Raw genomic sequence first — 6607 nt, forward strand, 5'->3', positions numbered from 1 at the left:
TCCTTCTCTCCTCCCTCCTTCTCAACTTCTCTCCTCTCCTGATTCCTCCCTCCTTCTCTCCTCTCCTGATTCCTCCCTCCTTCACACCTTCCTCCTCTCCTGATTCCTCCCTCCTTCTCACCTTCTCTCCTCCCTCCTTCTCACCTTCCTCCTCTCCTGATTCCTCTCTCCTTCTCTCCTCCCTCCTTCTCACCTTCCTCCTCTCCTGATTCCTCCCTCCTTCTCTCCTCCCTCCTTCTCACCTTCTCTCCTCCCTCCTTCTCACCTTCCTCCTCTCCTGATTCCTCTCTCCTTCTCTCCTCCCTCCCTCCTGACTCCTCCCTCCTTCTCACCTTCTCTCCTCCCTCCTTCTCACCTTCCTCCTCTCCGGATTCCTCCCTCCTTCTCTCCGGATTCCTCCCTCCTTCTCTCCTGATTCCTCCCTCCTTCTTACCTTCCTCCTCTCCTGATTCCTCCCTCCTTCACTCCTGATTCCTCCCTCCTTCTCACCTTCTCTCCTCCCTCCTTCTCTCCTGATTCCTCCCTCCTTCTTACCTTCCTCCTCTCCTGATTCCTCCCTCCCTCCTTCTCACCTTCTCTCCTCCTCTCCGGATTCCTCCCTCCTTCTCACCTTCCTCCTCTCCTGATTCCTCCCTCCCTCCTTCTCACCTTCTCTCCTCCTCTCCGGATTCCTCCCTCCTTCTCACCTTCCTCCTCTCCGGATTCCTCCCTCCTTCTCACCTTCTCTCCTCCCTCCTTCTCACCTTCTTCCTTCTTGATTCCTCCCTCCTGATTCCTCCATCCTTCTCACCTTCTCTCCTCCCTCCTTCTCACCTTCCTCCTCCTGATTCCTCCCTCCTTCTCTCCTGATTCCTCCCTCCTTCTCACCTTCCTCCTCTCCTGATTCCTCCCTCCTTCACTCCTGATTCCTCCTTCCTTCTCACCTTCTCTCCTCCCTCCTTCTCTCCTGATTCCTCCCTCCTTCTTACCTTCTTCCTCTCCTGATTCCTCCCTCCTTCACTTCCTCCTCTCCTGATTCCTCCCTCCTTCCTTCTCACCCTCTCTCCTCCCTCCTTCTCTCTTCTCCTGATTCCTCCCTCCTTCTCTCCTACTCTCCTCCCTCATTCTCTCCTGATTCCTCCCTCCTTCTTACCTTCCTCCTCTCCTGATTCCTCCCTCCTTCCTTCTTACCTTCCTCCTCTCCTGATTCCTCCCTCCTTCCTTCTCACCTTCTCTCCTCTCCTGATTCCTCCCTCCTTCTTACCTTCCTCCTCTCCTGATTCCTCCCTCCTTCCTTCTCTCCTCTCCCGATTCCTCCCTCCTTCTCACCTTCCTCCTCTCCTGATTCTTCCCTCCTTCTCTCCTGGTTCCTCCCTCCTTCTTACCTTCCTCCTCCTGATTCCTCCCTCCTTCTCTCCTGATTCCTCCCTCCTTCTTACCTTCCTCCTCTCCTGATTCCTCCCTCCTTCACTCCTGATTCCTCCCTCCTTCTCACCTTCTCCTCCCTCCTTCTCTCCTGATTCCTCCCTCCTTCTTACCTTCCTCCTCCTCTGATTTCTCCCTCCTTCCTTCTTACCTTCCTACTCTCCTGATTCCTCCCTCCCTCCTTCTCTCCTCCCTCCTTCTCACCTTCTCTCCTGATTCCTCCCTCCTTCTTACCTTCCTCCTCTCCTGATTCCTCCCTCCTTCCTTCTTACCTTCCTCCTCTCCTGATTCCTCCCTCCTTCCTTCTTACCTTCCTCCTCTCCTGATTCCTCCCTCCTTCCTTCTCACCTTCCTCCTCTCCTGATTCCTCCCTCCTTCTTACCTTCCTACCCTCATCCTCTCCTTCTTACCTTCCTCCATCTCTCCTCCTCTCCTGATTTCTTCCTCCTTCTCTCCTGATTCCTCCCTCCTTCTTACCTTCCTCCTCTCCTGATTCCTCCCTCCTTACCTTACTACCCTCATCCTCTCCTAATTCCTTCCTCCATCTCCCCTCCTCTCCTGATTCCTTCCTCCTTATCTTCCTCCTCTCCTGATTCCTTCCTCCTTCTTCCTCTCCTGATTCCTCCCTCCTTCCTTCTCACCTCTCCTGATTCCTTCCTCCTTCTTACCTTCCTCCTCTCCTGATTCCTCCCTTCCTTCTCACCTCTCCTGATTCCTCCCTCCTTACCTTCCTACCCTCATCCTCTCCTTCTCACCTTCCTCCCTCCTCCTCACCTTCCTCTCTCCTTCTTACCTTCCTACCCTCATCCTCTCCTTCTCACCTTCCTCCTCTCCTGATTCCTACCTCCTTCTCACCTTCCTCCTCTCCTGATTCCTCCCTTCTTTCCTTCCTCCATCTCTTCCTCCTCTCCTGATTCCTCCCTCCTTACCTTACTACCCTCATCCTCTCCTAATTCCTTCCTCCATCTCCCCTCCTCTCCTGATTCCTTCCTTCTTACCTTCCTCCTCTCCTGATTCCTTCCTTCTTCCCTTCCTCTCCTGATTCCTCCTCTCCTCTGTGATCTCCTGTGATGAACAGTGTGTGTATATACACACATATATATATATATATATATATATATATATATATATATATATATATATTAAATGAGACGGGTCAGGCTGGTCGTTGAGAACATTTATTGGTTTTGAATTTAAACACTAGAAAGAACCCGGCCTCAGAGACTCAAACAGGTCGTAGAAAACTCCCGTCCTGCTGAGTCGTGACTTTATGGAAATGACATTCAGACGAACGAGGTTCAAACAGCTCAACACATCGGTGAACATTCTCCGTTTCACTCGTTAACGTAAAAAAAGTTGGCAATAATTGTCAGAAAAAGGTCAAAGGTCGGATCAATTTCGAGTTGATTTTCACATCGACAGAGTGGAAATGATTATTTTTTTCATGTTCTTACTCTTGTCACTCAACTTCAGCACTTTTTAGATTTATAAATAGGAAACTCTTCGATTTGGTTTTATTAGAGTGCTGATTTACAAAAAAGGGCACATTTTATCAAAAGTATTGCATAAATCCAAACACAGATGAACAAACAAAGGCAGTCCATCGAGATTATATAGGGAGTTAAGATAGATTTAAATAATAACAATAAAAAAACACTGTTTCCCTGTGAATATTAAAAATAATAAAACATCCCTTTCATCTCCTCATTCTCACATTTGTATCAAACAACAGAAGGCCTGGGATCGCTCCCTGAGGAACCCCGAGGTACGTCTCACAAACTGCAGCTGTACTTCTACCAACTGACCACACGGGTTCCTTCAGGGATCAAAGGTCACGTCTGGGCTCCCTTTGGAATTCTTTCATTTGCATTCACTTCTTCACAGCCTTAAGTTTTAACTCAAGAGGCTGAACCTAAACATCGTGAGAACCGCAAAACCACTTTTCAGAAAACTGCCACAAACGTGTATAAATCACAGGAATCGTGATCGCTGAAGATCACATCAGAGTGTGGATGCGTCTCAGGGCTGAAAATCACACGTTTCAAATCCAAAGGGTTTTCTGTGAACGTCCATAAAGAGAAATGCATCTGGTTGAAATGATGAGAAATTCACAACCATCCAACGAGGCTCAAAAGACAATAAATGAGGTGAAAAGATAATTAACATTACAAGAATAAGATCTTTACAATATTCAAGATTGTGTGACCATGAGAATTTTCTCCATAATACGAGGTGGATTTTTTCCCAACATATATTATATTTATGATCAACACATATATAAGTTTCCCTTTTGTGTATTTTCAACTGGATGCACTTCTCTCTGTTATGGCTTCAGGAGCCGCTCTGATTGGTTAACAGGTCACGTGATGCAGCTGCTGTCACCTGAACAGTGACACAGCTTCTGTAAAAACCACACAACGGAAAATCTGATGACTCATGTTTGGTGCATTTATGCATCGTCACTCTTCTGTTCTGCAATTTTGATTATATCTTATTCTTTCAACGTTAATTGAATGCCTGCGTGATTGATCAGATTGAGTTTTTATTTACTTAAGTAACTTCATGTAAACGTATGATACAAATACTGTGTCTTTATTGTGCATTATGATGTATAATTATCAATCCTGATTATGTCCTTCAAAAAACAATAGTCTTTTGTTGCTTAAGAGTAAAATGTACAATTCATGAGAAATATCCACTGTATGGAATCCCAGGAAAAGAAGAAGAAAAAGATTCAGAGTAAAAACGAATCTTTCCTTGTCTGGGCATTAATGAGCTTCTGTATTTCTTTTTTATTTATGTTTTAGTGAAAATGAATCTGCTGGTAAAAACCAACGTGTCAATCAAACTTTAGAACCAGTTGTGTGGTCTTTGGTCGAAGATTCAGAAACTGAGACGCATCCCAACTGAAACAGACAAAGTCAAATCAACAGGTTATTGTGGTCACATGTCGACGCTGAGCGTCTGTGAGGTAATGAGGTTTGTGTGGAAAGATGAAAAACAAGTTTAACACTTGAAATGAATCGAAAAAATGAGGTAAGTGAACACGAGTTTAAACTGAAAGTGCAACGAATCACATGGGGACGCTCGGAGTTTGCAGAAAAGCGGTTGGCTAATTCAGATATCAGCGAAGCAGACGACAAGCTTTAGCTATTTAAGCGACATTCAGAGGCAAAGACGAGCTAGCGTGCTAGCGGGCTAGCGGGAGTCACGATCCACTGAAATCAAACCTTCTGGTTGAATTGAGTCGACATATTTTTTCGCAGGTGGTTTTTATTTTTTTTTGCACGTCATCATTGTCCTTTTTGCAACTGTGCTTTCATCAACAATAAATCAAACTCTCGACTACTCTTCAAAGTTTGAGCTTCATATTGCTTCAAAATGAGTAAAGGAACAAGTCTTCACGAGGACACGATCTGCAGTGACAAGCAGAACCCGACAGAATCAGAACATCGCTCACGTCCACGAGAGAAGACGCCACGTGAACATTACCCCGAGGAAATGATTCATTTCCTTCCTGCTGAGAATCAGTTTCACTGGAGGACGAGCGAATTCAAACCAGTGTGAACATTTGTGTTTCTACTTCTTTCACGGTTTGATTTTTGACCGACATGCGACTCATGTACGAATTTAATTTCCTTTAAAAACGTTTCCAGATCAGTCGTCTGGACGCCAGATTGTGACGCTTGTCTTCACTTATTGTTACGTGATCATGCTGCTGGTAACAATAAGCAGGTTATTTATTAGTTTATTTTTGCAGTAATGCATATATAACAATAAGTAGAAAATAAAAGATATATAAAATGAAAAACACAAAGTATTCCAATACTGATATTGGCATTGATTGCCATGGCAACAGCTGACGCTTTGAAACCTTTACTCTGCCTGAAAATAAAAGGTCAACGTCAGACCTTTTGGGGGGGGCTAGGCTTGGGTATAAAAATATTATCAACGCCAGCACGTGTCGTAGCGACGGCGGCGTTGTGAACGCTGCTCGATCAAATCGACGCTCGGTTCTGATTCTGTTAGAAAAATATGAAGATTGTTTGTCTTTGATCTTTTTGTTCCAGTGCTGCACCTCTGGATTCCTTTCATCTCATTCAGAGACACAAAGTTAAAACTTATTGTATAAAGTTTGAACAATGTGAAAATAATCCTCTAATAAACACGCGTGTACTTTTGTCGTATACACGAGTGTTTTTCCTTAAAAACCAGCTGATCGGACATAAAGTGAAACGTAATAAAAAACCATCGGTTTGATTTCTTGTGTTTTTCTGTTGAATCTTTAAAAACTCTTCAGACCAGACAGAAGAAAGTCTGAAGGGTTTTGAGCGAAAAAAGTATTTTAAAATCAAATTTATAAATGGAGTCAATTCTGCCAGAAAAAGAAAAAAAAACATTTGAAAGGTTAGACAGTAAGACATTTAAAGAAATATTATAATAGTGTAAATGAGAAAAATAAATGATTATCTCATGATCCTTTTTTTCCTTTAAATCAAATTTCATTCAAACTCATTCAGATTTAGAATCTTGTCGTATTTCTGATTTGGTTTTGATATCATTTGTTTTTCTTTCTGTGGCAGAGTTGGTCTTCCGTACGCCGCGGTGAAGCTAGCTGAAGGGAGAAGCGTTTTCAGGTTGTGTGTCTGGAGGTATCGTGTGTTAGCATGAGGTCACTGAGCCAAAGGAAGATTAGAACCTTCTTTTCTCTAGTCTCATCAGTTTTGTTTTGAAAAGTTAAAACTGTACATTAAATGTAAAAATGATAAAAACAGCTGATTCACATTCAACGAGTCCAGACGCCACTGGCGCCGACACCAGGAATCCTCAGAGGTCTAAACGCAAAATATGTCGAAATCATAATCCAAAAAAAAACAGAAGTAGAAGAGTTGAAGTCTGGAGGAAAAAAAGGCCACTTACAAAAAAGAGGCGTGAAAGTCGCCACAGGTCACATGTTCCTGTGGGCGTGACCGTCCTCACTAAACACGCCCACCACCACCAACTGAAACTGTCACAGTCAGGAAACGACGCTCCGACTGTGCGACTGCTAAGGGGAGGAGCTTCCTGCGCTGGTTTCTCGCCCCCCAGAGGTTTGTGACGGTTTTACAGCAGGAGGTCAAACCCACGTCTCGGCCTTCAGGCTCCTCCCCTTTGTTTAACTGGATTTTATTTCTTCTGAAGTTTTGACATTTTGCTTTTTTTC

Source organism: Limanda limanda, chromosome 17 (assembly GCF_963576545.1).
Source record: "Limanda limanda chromosome 17, fLimLim1.1, whole genome shotgun sequence".
Taxonomy (NCBI): Eukaryota; Metazoa; Chordata; class Actinopteri; order Pleuronectiformes; family Pleuronectidae; genus Limanda; species Limanda limanda.